This window comes from Brachyhypopomus gauderio, unplaced genomic scaffold (assembly GCF_052324685.1).
Source record: "Brachyhypopomus gauderio isolate BG-103 unplaced genomic scaffold, BGAUD_0.2 sc90, whole genome shotgun sequence".
NCBI lineage: Eukaryota > Metazoa > Chordata > Actinopteri > Gymnotiformes > Hypopomidae > Brachyhypopomus > Brachyhypopomus gauderio.
In genome coordinates this window covers 126,261-140,675 of record NW_027506911.1, presented here as the reverse complement: position 1 = coordinate 140,675, position 14,415 = coordinate 126,261, and the positions used below count along the sequence as shown (strand labels likewise).

At 42.9% G+C, this 14,415-nt stretch overlaps 1 long non-coding RNA gene and 10 other non-coding genes across 11 annotated transcripts; all 11 read left to right on the top strand.

Moving 5' to 3' along the window:
- Positions 1-747: 747 nt before the first annotated feature.
- On the top strand, positions 748-2,363 carry LOC143493598 (uncharacterized). The gene is made up of 3 exons (XR_013125532.1): positions 748-804; positions 1,504-1,745; positions 1,944-2,363. It is a non-coding gene; the product is annotated as an uncharacterized LOC143493598 (long non-coding RNA).
- Positions 2,364-4,405: 2,042 nt separating this feature from the next.
- Positions 4,406-4,478, top strand: trnaf-gaa (transfer RNA phenylalanine (anticodon GAA)). Its single transcript has one exon. It is a non-coding gene; the product is annotated as a tRNA-Phe (tRNA).
- Positions 4,479-5,294: 816 nt separating this feature from the next.
- On the top strand, positions 5,295-5,367 carry trnaf-gaa (transfer RNA phenylalanine (anticodon GAA)). Its single transcript has one exon. It is a non-coding gene; the product is annotated as a tRNA-Phe (tRNA).
- An 816-nt stretch (positions 5,368-6,183) lies between these two features.
- On the top strand, positions 6,184-6,256 carry trnaf-gaa (transfer RNA phenylalanine (anticodon GAA)). Its single transcript has one exon. It is a non-coding gene; the product is annotated as a tRNA-Phe (tRNA).
- Positions 6,257-7,072: 816 nt separating this feature from the next.
- On the top strand, positions 7,073-7,145 carry trnaf-gaa (transfer RNA phenylalanine (anticodon GAA)). The gene has a single exon. It is a non-coding gene; the product is annotated as a tRNA-Phe (tRNA).
- An 815-nt stretch (positions 7,146-7,960) lies between these two features.
- trnaf-gaa (transfer RNA phenylalanine (anticodon GAA)) lies at positions 7,961-8,033 on the top strand. The gene has a single exon. It is a non-coding gene; the product is annotated as a tRNA-Phe (tRNA).
- Positions 8,034-9,668: 1,635 nt separating this feature from the next.
- On the top strand, positions 9,669-9,741 carry trnaf-gaa (transfer RNA phenylalanine (anticodon GAA)). Its single transcript has one exon. It is a non-coding gene; the product is annotated as a tRNA-Phe (tRNA).
- An 816-nt stretch (positions 9,742-10,557) lies between these two features.
- On the top strand, positions 10,558-10,630 carry trnaf-gaa (transfer RNA phenylalanine (anticodon GAA)). The gene has a single exon. It is a non-coding gene; the product is annotated as a tRNA-Phe (tRNA).
- An 816-nt stretch (positions 10,631-11,446) lies between these two features.
- On the top strand, positions 11,447-11,519 carry trnaf-gaa (transfer RNA phenylalanine (anticodon GAA)). Its single transcript has one exon. It is a non-coding gene; the product is annotated as a tRNA-Phe (tRNA).
- Positions 11,520-12,335: 816 nt separating this feature from the next.
- Positions 12,336-12,408, top strand: trnaf-gaa (transfer RNA phenylalanine (anticodon GAA)). The gene has a single exon. It is a non-coding gene; the product is annotated as a tRNA-Phe (tRNA).
- An 816-nt stretch (positions 12,409-13,224) lies between these two features.
- trnaf-gaa (transfer RNA phenylalanine (anticodon GAA)) lies at positions 13,225-13,297 on the top strand. The gene has a single exon. It is a non-coding gene; the product is annotated as a tRNA-Phe (tRNA).
- The last annotated feature ends 1,118 nt before the right edge of the window (positions 13,298-14,415 follow it).

The window sequence follows — 14,415 nt, the reverse complement described above, 5'->3', positions numbered from 1 at the left end:
TGTTTGCTGGAGGAATCCAAAGTGACCATGTTCTAAGAGACCTTTGAAGGTCATGAAATTATTCCTTTAAGACTAAAGCTGGCTGCTTCATGCTTATCGTAAGCAAGCAAGGAGTCAGTAAGAGAGCTTTGGAGAATGTGGGCATCGATCCCACTACCTCTCGCATGCAAAGCGAGCGCTCTACCACTTGAGCTAATCCCCCTCTCAAGAGTTTATTCTTTTGATTGGAGTTTTAAGGAAAGCTTACGGATCAGCTCAGCCCGACTAGGAAATAATACCGAATCCAGCATTGACCCACAAGGTTTTCTCATGTTGGCATCATGATAAACATTGCCAAATTAGGTCTTGCTGTACCTGTCCGTGAATTTCACTGTGCCGAAACCGTTACGCTGTGAAAGCATGTTGCAAGAACCTAAGGAAAGGTAACAGTCGTTGATAAAGTTTCGTTTGCATCTCGACGTGGTTTATCTGCAGCTTGCCGAAATGGCGGTACCTGCAAGCCACCCGTCTGTAAAAAACATCCAATGCCTGAGCCCCATTCCATTTTTGCTCGGCCAATGGCGCGCGAACCATTCCATTTTCTTCGTTTTCCTCGGCCTATCCCTGGCCACCATTCCATTTTTCCTCGGCCAATGCCTGGCCACCATTCCATTTTTCCTCTGGCCAATGCCTGACCATCATTCCATTTTTCCTCGGCCAATGACACGACGAAGGTGAACTTGCCCCGGTCACGTCATAGTTTATAAACTTACACCGCGTAGAAGAAACACCGTCTCGGATTTGGGATTTCTCAACAAGACACAGGTATGCCTTATTTGTTTGTGTAAGGAACCAATAAATTAATACTGTAGATATATTTTGCGATCATCAGAAAGGTAGTCAGCTAAAAAATACTCTGTAGTAGTCTCCTGCGGTGACTGTCATGAACGTAGCTCGTTAGCAAACTATCATATAACTTCTAACTAGCCTAAATTAATTCTAATCTTGAAGAATAATTTAATTAATGTTTTTCTGTGTTAGCCATCTATCCTCTTTTTCGATTTTCAACGGACAATTGCAGAAATCGTGAGGTAATTTACCGGTATATAAACGCGTTATTTATCGGTTTTTAAACGCCTTAGAAAATACGTGCCCCTGCTTAACATGTTATTGTTTTGTTATTACTAAGTATCTACGTAGAAACGAACATTATAAAGTATATGGTTAAGTGAGTAATACGAATCCTTGGACTATTAAAAGGGTTAAAAACACATTAGTAACTAGTGAGTTGGTACCAACTGCTCACATGCATTCTTAGTTGCCATGGATTGACTTATTTGTTAATTTATGTTTGTTTTAATTATAAAGTATATGTGTTTGTGGATTTCATAAGGTAACTTTAATTAAACCTGCAATCTGCAAATACAGAATAATGTATTACTAGGGTTGACTGTTTATGATGAGTTTTAGTAACTATATTTATTTGCTCCCTATATTTAAAAAGTATTTCTGCTACATTTTCAGGCACGTTCCATGACTCGGTCCAGCCTTCACCAGTGACCTCGGCCCAGCCTCCACCAGTGACCTCGGTCCAGCCTTCACCAGTGACCTCGGCCCAGCCTCCACCAGTGACCTCGGCCCAGCCTCCACCAGTGACCTCGGCCCAGCCTCCACCAGTGACCTCGGCCCAGCCTCCACCAGTGACCTCGGCCCAGCCTCCACCAGTGCCTATTCAGTCTCCATCAGAGCCTTCAGCTCAACAAATGGTAAGTGATAGTACCTTACTTTCATTGTTAAACATGCTCATTGTTAAATTCTCCAATAAACAGCACACAAATAAGAATGCTACACACAAATGTTTTATTTTCTCATGCTTTATTGTAATTAAAACTTTATTGTATATAGAAAATGCACATTTATACAGACATTATAACATTTCATATTATTATTTTTTTTATTTCTAGGCTGTGGATGTCCATAACATTCCTGGAATGGAAAGGGTGGATGAATTATCAGAGTATCTGGTTGAGCTTCGCACTCAAACACGCCTCACCCTGACAAACCAGCAGACCACCACGATTGTTAGTTTGTGGCAAAACCTAAACCAGTTTGATAAAAACAGACTGGTGTATGCAGCTCGGCATCAGGATAGGCTGCTGACTGCCCGCTTTAGATCCCCCAAAAAGAAGGCAGTTTTCACCCCTGGTGTTGAGAGCACAAAAAGGTGTGTTCTGGGATCAAGTGGCTCCCCTGCTCAGTGGCCTGACTGCTGTCGGCTCATTAAAACCATCTTTGTAAGACTGGCCAACATCCACAGAAGCCCCACAACTCAGGTCAAGTAAGTCTGTCAAGGTGGGCACTGATGTTGGAGGACTACAGGAACATTAGGCAGCTTGTTTTAAACAATGGGACAGTGTTGGAGCAGGCCATCCTTCAGCTGGTAGAGGTGCCACCAAACACAGCAGGTCAGGCAAAAACTAAGTTTAGAAAAATTCTGCCCAGTGCCACACCACCATTAGCCCCTACTCAACGACATCAGGACACTTCCATTCAGCCTCCTGTTGCTTCCATGGAGTCTGGTTCACAGGCCTCTTTGAGAATGATACAGATGACCTTCACCTGTACTGATGATGTTACCCGCAGGACCAGCTATGTCTGTCATGCCTCAGGTGTTGTTGCCCAGTTCTGTCCCTCAGCCTGCTACCCCCACTGAGCGACATTACAAGCAGACAGTCCCATATAATACCTGTAGGAAGTGTGGACAGTCACGCAAAACAGCAACTGGCCATAGCCAGTACAAGGGGAAGATCTTCTGTCCTATGACAGAGACTAATACCAAGGAACAGTGGCTGGAAAAGATGAGAAAACTGTGATTAATGTGTATACTTTATTTTCATACATTACTATTGTATTTTTATAATACTAAAATATAATTATTATTATCTTTAATGGTTTAAAATGTTGTAAATGTTTTGCTGTAGTTTATTGGAATTTTTTATAGTTCAGCTGCTGTGGCATTAATATGTGTATATATGTATTAGTGTAGATTTAATATTTTATTTTTATGTAAATTGTAGTATAATTTTGTTAATTGTATTAGAATATCATTTTGTTAATTTTATTCATGTTTATTATATATATATATATATATATATATACATAAAGTGTATAAAGTATATAAAGTGTGAATAAATATATAAAGTGTGAATACAAATACAGAGTGTGAATTTATTAAATCAAGCAATAAGCCTAATATGATGAAACAACTCATATGTATGTGTATGAAATGCACATATATATTACAATATATAAATTGTGACACGGGTGCCCCGTAATTGTAGGCACTGCTGACAGCCATAAAATAAAATTTTGCAATATATTTCTTAGAATATTATCACACAAAATATCCACGGCAAGATTCTCAGTTACAAATATTTATATCCAGGCTGGATTCGAACCTGCGACCTCCCGATCTTTTCTCAATTTTTTTTTCCTTTTTCTTCCCCTTCTTCCCCCCCTCATACAGACGATTGTTCCCCAGCTTTGGCGGAGTTGGGAGAGCGTTAGACTGAAGATCTAAAGGTCCCTGGTTCGATCCCGGGTTTCGGCATGAACTCGACCTAGCTAGGCGGAAAGCCTCAGCTTTTGAATGACCTGTGCATTCTGTTGAAAAATTATAAACAGACATAAACTGTTTGATGTTTTGTTGTGAGATTTCACAGTGGGATTGTCAGAACTCGAGACTCTAGATGTTCAATTCATCTGCTGATAAAGCATTTGGAGAAGGAAATGTGTAGGTGTCAACTTGCATGTACGCGTTGTCCAAAAGCATAGGTGTACCACTTCACGACATGCTTAAGTTTTGACTGAATTGGACTTTCCTCTGCTTCCTTCGGCTTATGGACAGCCTTTGTCCAAAAGTAAAAAGAGATGTGGCAAAGATGTCAACTGTTTGCTGGAGGAATCCAAAGTGACCATGTTCTAAGAGACCTTTGAAGGTCATGAAATTATTCCCTTAAGACTAGAGCTGGCTGCTTCATGCTTATCGTAAGCAAGCAAGGAGTCAGTAAGAGAGCTTTGGAGAATGTGGGCATCGATCCCACTACCTCTCGCATGCAAAGCTAGCGCTCTACCACTTGAGCTAATCCCCCTCTCAAGAGTTTATCCTTTTGATTGGAGTTTTAAGGAAAGCTTACGGATCAGCTCAGCCCGACTAGGAAATAATACCGAATCCAGCATTGACCCACAAGGTTTTCTCATGTTGGCATCATGATAAACATTGCCAAATTAGGTCTTGCCATACCTGTCCGTGAATTTCACTGTGCCGAAACCGTTACGCTGTGAAAGCATGTTGCAAGAACCTAAGGAAAGGTAACAGTCGTTGATAAAGTTTCGTTTGCATCTCGACGTGGTTTATCTGCAGCTTGCCGAAATAGCTCAGTTGGGAGAGCGTTAGACTGAAGATCTAAAGGTCCCTGGTTCGATCCTGGGTTTCGGCATGAATTCGACCTAGCTAGGTGGAAAGCCTCAGCTTTTGAATGACCTGTGCATTCTGTTGAAAAATTATAAACAGACATAAACTGTTTGATGTTTCGTTGTGAGATTTCACAGTGGGATTGTCAGAACTCGAGACTCTAGATGTTCAATTCATCTGCTGATAAAGCATTTGGAGAAGGAAATGTGTAGGTGTCAACTTGCATGTATGCGTTGTCCAAAAGCATAGGTGTACCACTTCACGACATGCTTAAGTTTTGACTGAATTGGACTTTCCTCTGCTTCCTTCGGCTTATGGACAGCCTTTGTCCAAAAGTAAAAAGAGATGTGGCAAAGATGTCAACTGTTTGCTGGAGGAATCCAAAGTGACCATGTTCTAAGAGACCTTTGAAGGTCATGAAATTATTCCCTTAAGACTAAAGCTGGCTGCTTCATGCTTATCGTAAGCAAGCAAGGAGTAAGTAAGAGAGCTTTGGAGAATGTGGGCATCGATCCCACTACCTCTCGCATGCAAAGCGAGCGCTCTACCACTTGAGCTAATCCCCCTCTCAAGAGTTTATTCTTTTGATTGGAGTTTTAAGGAAAGCTTACGGATCAGCTCAGCCCGACTAGGAAATAATACCGAATCCAGCATTGACCCACAAGGTTTTCTCATGTTGGCATCATGATAAACATTGCCAAATTAGGTCTTGCCGTACCTGTCCGTGAATTTCACTGTGCCGAAACCGTTACGCTGTGAAAGCATGTTGCAAGAACCTAAGGAAAGGTAACAGTCGTTGATAAAGTTTCGTTTGCATCTCGACGTGGTTTACCTGCAGTTTGCCGGAATAGCTCAGTTGGGAGAGCGTTAGACTGAAGATCTAAAGGTCCCTGGTTCGATCCTGGGTTTCGGCATGAATTCGACCTAGCTAGGTGGAAAGCCTCAGCTTTTGAATGACCTGTGCATTCTGTTGAAAAATTATAAACAGACATAAACTGTTTGATGTTTCGTTGTGAGATTTCACAGTGGGATTGTCAGAACTCGAGACTCTAGATGTTCAATTCATCTGCTGATAAAGCATTTGGAGAAGGAAATGTGTAGGTGTCAACTTGCATGTATGCGTTGTCCAAAAGCATAGGTGTACCACTTCACGACATGCTTAAGTTTTGACTGAATTGGACTTTCCTCTGCTTCCTTCGGCTTATGGACAGCCTTTGTCCAAAAGTAAAAAGAGATGTGGCAAAGATGTCAACTGTTTGCTGGAGGAATCCAAAGTGACCATGTTCTAAGAGACCTTTGAAGGTCATGAAATTATTCCCTTAAGACTAAAGCTGGCTGCTTCATGCTTATCGTAAGCAAGCAAGGAGTAAGTAAGAGAGCTTTGGAGAATGTGGGCATCGATCCCACTACCTCTCGCATGCAAAGCGAGCGCTCTACCACTTGAGCTAATCCCCCTCTCAAGAGTTTATTCTTTTGATTGGAGTTTTAAGGAAAGCTTACGGATCAGCTCAGCCCGACTAGGAAATAATACCGAATCCAGCATTGACCCACAAGGTTTTCTCATGTTGGCATCATGATAAACATTGCCAAATTAGGTCTTGCCGTACCTGTCCGTGAATTTCACTGTGCCGAAACCGTTACGCTGTGAAAGCATGTTGCAAGAACCTAAGGAAAGGTAACAGTCGTTGATAAAGTTTCGTTTGCATCTCGACGTGGTTTACCTGCAGTTTGCCGGAATAGCTCAGTTGGGAGAGCGTTAGACTGAAGATCTAAAGGTCCCTGGTTCGATCCTGGGTTTCGGCATGAACTCGACCTAGCTAGGCGGAAAGCCTCAGCTTTTGAATGACCTGTGCATTCAGTTGAAAAATTATAAACAGACATAAACTGTTTGATGTTTTGTTGTGAGATTTCACAGTGGGATTGTCAGAACTCGAGACTCTAGATGTTCAATTCATCTGCTGATAAAGCATTTGGAGAAGGAAATGTGTAGGTGTCAACTTGCATGTACGCGTTGTCCAAAAGCATAGGTGTACCACTTCACGACATGCTTAAGTTTTGACTGAATTGGACTTTCCTCTGCTTCCTTCGGCTTATGGACAGCCTTTGTCCAAAAGTAAAAAGAGATGTGGCAAAGATGTCAACTGTTTGCTGGAGGAATCCAAAGTGACCATGTTCTAAGAGACCTTTGAAGGTCATGAAATTATTCCCTTAAGACTAAAGCTGGCTGCTTCATGCTTATCGTAAGCAAGCAAGGAGTCAGTAAGAGAGCTTTGGAGAATGTGGGCATCGATCCCACTACCTCTCGCATGCAAAGCGAGCGCTCTACCACTTGAGCTAATCCCCCTCTCAAGAGTTTATTCTTTTGATTGGAGTTTTAAGGAAAGCTTACGGATCAGCTCAGCCCGACTAGGAAATAATACCGAATCCAGCATTGACCCACAAGGTTTTCTCATGTTGGCATCATGATAAACATTGCCAAATTAGGTCTTGCCGTACCTGTCCGTGAATTTCACTGTGCCGAAACCGTTACGCTGTGAAAGCATGTTGCAAGAACCTAAGGAAAGGTAACAGTCGTTGATAAAGTTTCGATTGCATCTCGACGTGGTTTATCTGCAGCTTGCCGAAATAGCTCAGTTGGGAAAGCGTTAGACTGAAGATCTAAAGGTCCCTGGTTCGATCCCGGGTTTCGGCATGAACTCGACCTAGCTAGGTGGAAAGCCTCAGCTTTTGAATGACCTGTGCATTCTGTTGAAAAAATTATAAACAGACATAAACTGTTTGATGTTTTGTTGTGAGATTTCACAGTGGGATTGTCAGAACTCGAGACTCTAGATGTTCAATTCATCTGCTGATAAAGCATTTGGAGAAGGAAATGTGTAGGTGTCAACTTGCATGTACGCGTTGTCCAAAAGCATAGGTGTACCACTTCACGACATGCTTAAGTTTTGACTGAAATGGACTTTCCTCTGCTTCCTTCGGCTTATGGACAGCCTTTGTCCAAAAGTAAAAAGAGATGTGGCAAAGATATCAACTGTTTGCTGGAGGAATCCAAAGTGACCATGTTCTAAGAGACCTTTGAAGGTCATGAAATTATTCCCTTAAGACTAAAGCTGGCTGCTTCATGCTTATCGTAAGCAAGCAAGGAGTCAGTAAGAGCTTTGGAGAATGTGGGCATCGATCCCACTACCTCTCGCATGCAAAGCGAGCGCTCTACCACTTGAGCTAATCCCCCTCTCAAGAGTTTATTCTTTTGATTGGAGTTTTAAGGAAAGCTTACGGATCAGCTCAGCCCGACTAGGAAATAATACCGAATCCAGCATTGACCCACAAGGTTTTCTCATGTTGGCATCATGATAAACATTGCCAAATTAGGTCTTGCTGTACCTGTCCGTGAATTTCACTGTGCCGAAACCGTTACGCTGTGAAAGCATGTTGCAAGAACCTAAGGAAAGGTAACAGTCGTTGATAAAGTTTCGTTTGCATCTCGACGTGGTTTATCTGCAGCTTGCCGAAATAGCTCAGTTGGGAGAGCGTTAGACTGAAGATCTAAAGGTCCCTGGTTCGGTCCCGGGTTTCGGCATGAACTCGACCTAGCTAGGTGGAAAGCCTCAGCTTTTGAATGACCTGTGCATTCTGTTGAAAAATTATAAACAGACATAAACTGTTTGATGTTTTGTTGTGAGATTTCACAGTGGGATTGTCAGAACTCGAGACTCTAGATCAGGGGTGTCAAACATACGGCCCGCGGGCCGGAACCGGCCCCCAAGGAGGTTCGATCAGGCCCGCAGGATAATTTGAAAGTGGAACAAATGCATAAAAGACATGGAATTAATATTTTTTATTCGTTGCAATTCATGGATTATCCGCTAAGGGGCGCACTCTTTCCATCAGAGTAGAAGACAAGCCGCATCACTGAGACAGACTGAATACAGCAGACGGTATCAATGCGCCATCCGCTGGTTGTTACGACGTTGTTAATACCTTGGTCTCTACCTCTCCGCTACACCCTCATTAGCCAAAATGTATGTATGAAGTTTACAGATTTACAGGACAGGCGAACACTTTCTTCATTACACATTTAAAATCACTCTCCTTAGTTTGTAAGGTGTACGCAGGGATTACATTTAGATTTTATATGCGTATGTGTAAGTGGTTTAAAAATTCCTTTCTTTAAAAGTCTCATTTAATCTTAAAGTGCATTACTATATTTTTCAGTACCAATTAAAGTTTTGTGCCTTTGTACAATCAGTGGGATCAGTTGCAATGCATATTTGTGAATGATAAAAGTAAATTGCACATTTGTCTAAGCCTAAGGAAATATGAGGTGTTTCATGTAATGTTTTGTAAAAGGATAGTTCATTAAATTTCAATATTTTCCTAATGTTCTTGTGCTTCTTTACACCAAAGCAAAGGAAAGACATGATATTTTGGTTATTTATAGCAGAGTATGGTATAATTTTAATGGTCCGGCCCACTTGACATCTCCCTAGGCCGTATGTGGCCCACAATGCGAAATGAGTTTGACACCCCTGCTCTAGATGTTCAATTCATCTGCTGATAAAGCATTTGGAGAAGGAAATGTGTAGGTGTCAACTTGCATGTACGCGTTGTCCAAAAGCATAGGTGTACCACTTCACGACATGCTTAAGTTTTGACTGAATTGGACTTTCCTCTGCTTCCTTCGGCTTATGGACAGCCTTTGTCCAAAAGTAAAAAGAGATGTGGCAAAGATGTCAACTGTTTGCTGGAGGAATCCAAAGTGACCATGTTCTAAGAGACCTTTGAAGGTCATGAAATTATTCCCTTAAGACTAAAGCTGGCTGCTTCATGCTTATCGTAAGCAAGCAAGGAGTCAGTAAGAGAGCTTTGGAGAATGTGGGCATCGATCCCACTACCTCTCGCATGCAAAGCGAGCGCTCTACCACTTGAGCTAATCCCCCTCTCAAGAGTTTATTCTTTTGATTGGAGTTTTAAGGAAAGCTTACGGATCAGCTCAGCCCGACTAGGAAATAATACCGAATCCAGCATTGACCCACAAGGTTTTCTCATGTTGGCATCATGATAAGCATTGCCAAATTAGGTCTTGCTGTACCTGTCCGTGAATTTCACTGTGCCGAAACCGTTACGCTGTGAAAGCATGTTGCAAGAACCTAAGGAAAGGTAACAGTCGTTGATAAAGTTTCGTTTGCATCTCGACGTGGTTTATCTGCAGCTTGCCGAAATAGCTCAGTTGGGAGAGCGTTAGACTGAAGATCTAAAGGTCCCTGGTTCGATCCCGTGTTTCGGCATGAACTCGACCTAGCTAGGTGGAAAGCCTCAGCTTTTGAATGACCTGTGCATTCTGTTGAAAAATTATAAACAGACATAAACTGTTTGATGTTTTGTTGTGAGATTTCACAGTGGGATTGTCAGAACTCGAGACTCTAGATGTTCAATTCATCTGCTGATAAAGCATTTGGAGAAGGAAATGTGTAGGTGTCAACTTGCATGTACGCGTTGTCCAAAAGCATAGGTGTACCACTTCACGACATGCTTAAGTTTTGACTGAATTGGACTTTCCTCTGCTTCCTTCGGCTTATGGACAGCCTTTGTCCAAAAGTAAAAAGAGATGTGGCAAAGATGTCAACTGTTTGCTGGAGGAATCCAAAGTGACCATGTTCTAAGAGACCTTTGAAGGTCATGAAATTATTCCCTTAAGACAAAAGCTGGCTGCTTCATGCTTATCGTAAGCAAGCAAGGAGTTAGTAAGAGAGCTTTGGAGAATGTGGGCATCGATCCCACTACCTCTCGCATGCAAAGCGAGCGCTCTACCACTTGAGCTAATCCCCCTCTCAAGAGTTTATTCTTTTGATTGGAGTTTTAAGGAAAGCTTACGGATCAGCTCAGCCCGACTAGGAAATAATACCGAATCCAGCATTGACCCACAAGGTTTTCTCATGTTGGCATCATGATAAACATTGCCAAATTAGGTCTTGCCGTACCTGTCCGTGAATTTCACTGTGCCGAAACCGTTACGCTGTGAAAGCATGTTGCAAGAACCTAAGGAAAGGTAACAGTCGTTGATAAAGTTTCGATTGCATCTCGACGTGGTTTATCTGCAGCTTGCCGAAATAGCTCAGTTGGGAGAGCGTTAGACTGAAGATCTAAAGGTCCCTGGTTCGATCCCGGGTTTCGGCATGAACTCGACCTAGCTAGGTGGAAAGCCTCAGCTTTTGAATGACCTGTGCATTCTGTTGAAAAATTATAAACAGACATAAACTGTTTGATGTTTTGTTGTGAGATTTCACAGTGGGATTGTCAGAACTCAAGACTCTAGATGTTCAATTCATCTGCTGATAAAGCATTTGGAGAAGGAAATGTGTAGGTGTCAACTTGCATGTACGCGTTGTCCAAAAGCATAGGTGTACCACTTCACGACATGCTTAAGTTTTGACTGAATTGGACTTTCCTCTGCTTCCTTCGGCTTATGGACAGCCTTTGTCCAAAAGTAAAAAGAGATGTGGCAAAGATGTCAACTGTTTGCTGGAGGAATCCAAAGTGACCATGTTCTAAGAGACCTTTGAAGGTCATGAAATTATTCCCTTAAGACTAAAGCTGGCTGCTTCATGCTTATCGTAAGCAAGCAAGGAGTCAGTAAGAGAGCTTTGGAGAATGTGGGCATCGATCCCACTACCTCTCGCATGCAAAGCGAGCGCTCTACCACTTGAGCTAATCCCCCTCTCAAGAGTTTATAGTTTTGATTGGAGTTTTAAGGAAAGCTTACGGATCAGCTCAGCCCGACTAGGAAATAATACCGAATCCAGCATTGACCCACAAGGTTTTCTCATGTTGGCATCATGATAAACATTGCCAAATTAGGTCTTGCCGTACCTGTCCGTGAATTTCACTGTGCCGAAACCGTTACGCTGTGAAAGCATGTTGCAAGAACCTAAGGAAAGGTAACAGTCGTTGATAAAGTTTCGTTTGCATCTCGACGTGGTTTATCTGCAGCTTGCCGAAATAGCTCAGTTGGGAGAGCGTTAGACTGAAGATCTAAAGGTCCCTGGTTCGATCCCGGGTTTCGGCATGAACTCGACCTAGCTAGGTGGAAAGCCTCAGCTTTTGAATGACCTGTGCATTCTGTTGAAAAATTATAAACAGACATAAACTGTTTGATGTTTTGTTGTGAGATTTCACAGTGGGATTGTCAGAACTCGAGACTCTAGATGTTCAATTCATCTGCTGATAAAGCATTTGGAGAAGGAAATGTGTAGGTGTCAACTTGCATGTACGCGTTGTCCAAAAGCATAGGTGTACCACTTCACGACATGCTTAAGTTTTGACTGAATTGGACTTTCCTCTGCTTCCTTCGGCTTATGGACAGCCTTTGTCCAAAAGTAAAAAGAGATGTGGCAAAGATGTCAACTGTTTGCTGGAGGAATCCAAAGTGACCATGTTCTAAGAGACCTTTGAAGGTCATGAAATTATTCCCTTAAGACTAAAGCTGGCTGCTTCATGCTTATCGTAAGCAAGCAAGGAGTCAGTAAGAGAGCTTTGGAGAATGTGGGCATCGATCCCACTACCTCTCGCATGCAAAGCGAGCGCTCTACCACTTGAGCTAATCCCCCTCTCAAGAGTTTATTCTTTTGATTGGAGTTTTAAGGAAAGCTTACGGATCAGCTCAGCCCGACTAGGAAATAATACCGAATCCAGCATTGACCCACAAGGTTTTCTCATGTTGGCATCATGATAAACATTGCCAAATTAGGTCTTGCTGTACCTGTCCGTGAATTTCACTGTGCCGAAACCGTTACGCTGTGAAAGCATGTTGCAAGAACCTAAGGAAAGGTAACAGTCGTTGATAAAGTTTCGTTTGCATCTCGACGTGGTTTATCTGCAGCTTGCCGAAATAGCTCAGTTGGGAGAGCGTTAGACTGAAGATCTAAAGGTCCCTGGTTCGATCCCGGGTTTCGGCATGAACTCGACCTAGCTAGGTGGAAAGCCTCAGCTTTTGAATGACCTGTGCATTCTGTTGAAAAATTATAAACAGACATAAACTGTTTGATGTTTTGTTGTGAGATTTCACAGTGGGATTGTCAGAACTCGAGACTCTAGATGTTCAATTCATCTGCTGATAAAGCATTTGGAGAAGGAAATGTGTAGGTGTCAACTTGCATGTACGCGTTGTCCAAAAGCATAGGTGTACCACTTCACGACATGCTTAAGTTTTGACTGAATTGGACTTTCCTCTGCTTCCTTCGGCTTATGGACAGCCTTTGTCCAAAAGTAAAAAGAGATGTGGCAAAGATGTCAACTGTTTGCTGGAGGAATCCAAAGTGACCATGTTCTAAGAGACCTTTGAAGGTCATGAAATTATTCCCTTAAGACTAAAGCTGGCTGCTTCATGCTTATCGTAAGCAAGCAAGGAGTCAGTAAGAGAGCTTTGGAGAATGTGGGCATCGATCCCACTACCTCTCGCATGCAAAGCGAGCGCTCTACCACTTGAGCTAATCCCCCTCTCAAGAGTTTATTCTTTTGATTGGAGTTTTAAGGAAAGCTTACGGATCAGCTCAGCCCGACTAGGAAATAATACCGAATCCAGCATTGACCCACAAGGTTTTCTCATGTTGGCATCATGATAAACATTGCCAAATTAGGTCTTGCTGTACCTGTCCGTGAATTTCACTGTGCCGAAACCGTTACGCTGTGAAAGCATGTTGCAAGAACCTAAGGAAAGGTAACAGTCGTTGATAAAGTTTCGTTTGCATCTCGACGTGGTTTATCTGCAGCTTGCCGAAATAGCTCAGTTGGGAGAGCGTTAGACTGAAGATCTAAAGGTCCCTGGTTCGATCCCGGGTTTCGGCATGAACTCGACCTAGCTAGGTGGAAAGCCTCAGCTTTTGAATGACCTGTGCATTCTGTTGAAAAATTATAAACAGACATAAACTGTTTGATGTTTTGTTGTGAGATTTCACAGTGGGATTGTCAGAACTCGAGACTCTAGATGTTCAATTCATCTGCTGATAAAGCATTTGGAGAAGGAAATGTGTAGGTGTCAACTTGCATGTACGCGTTGTCCAAAAGCATAGGTGTACCACTTCACGACATGCTTAAGTTTTGACTGAATTGGACTTTCCTCTGCTTCCTTCGGCTTATGGACAGCCTTTGTCCAAAAGTAAAAAGAGATGTGGCAAAGATGTCAACTGTTTGCTGGAGGAATCCAAAGTGACCATGTTCTAATGGCGCATTTCCACTAGGGCCTGCTTGGCACGGTACGGTTCGATTCGCGACGGTTTGTGAGTGTTTCCATTAGTACCAGGACCCGTTTAGCCGGCCCCTTTGGGTACTTTTTTCGTACCGACTCGCTTGAGGTTCTAACCGTTCCGAAGCGGTACAGTTCTGTGACGTGGAAGAACAGCATGACACTGATTGGCCAGGGAGTGTCGTCACAGGTTGCGTCAGGAGAGCGACTCCTCCGCTATGCGATGGACTCCTCAGCCATTTTTAAAACCCAAGGAGCGAAGTCTGTTCCCTGGTCAAACGCCAAGGTACAAACCTTTCTGTTAATAATCAGCGATCAAAAAATCCAGGGCGAACTGGACGGGGCCACTAGAAATGTAAAGGTTTTTAGCGAGGTTTCCGCGCTAATGGCCACTCATGGCTACCAGCGGTCCGTTCAGCAGTGCCGGTCGGTCCAAGCTAAAAAAGCTTAACGCGATTACCGGGCGGTGAAGGACCATAACGGACGCAGCGGAGCAAAACCGCAAAGACTGGAAATGGTTCCAGCAAATGGATGTCATATACGGTCACCGGCCAGCCAGTAACGGAAGAGAAAACGTGCTGGACACGGCGATGTCGGTGCTGGAGGCCACGGAGAATGGTGAGTGTATTGTGATTTCACAGTTTTACTACTAGGCTCGTAAAAGATGTAATATGAACGTAATATGAACGCATCTATTGTAAACGCAGGAATTTAGAGCTGT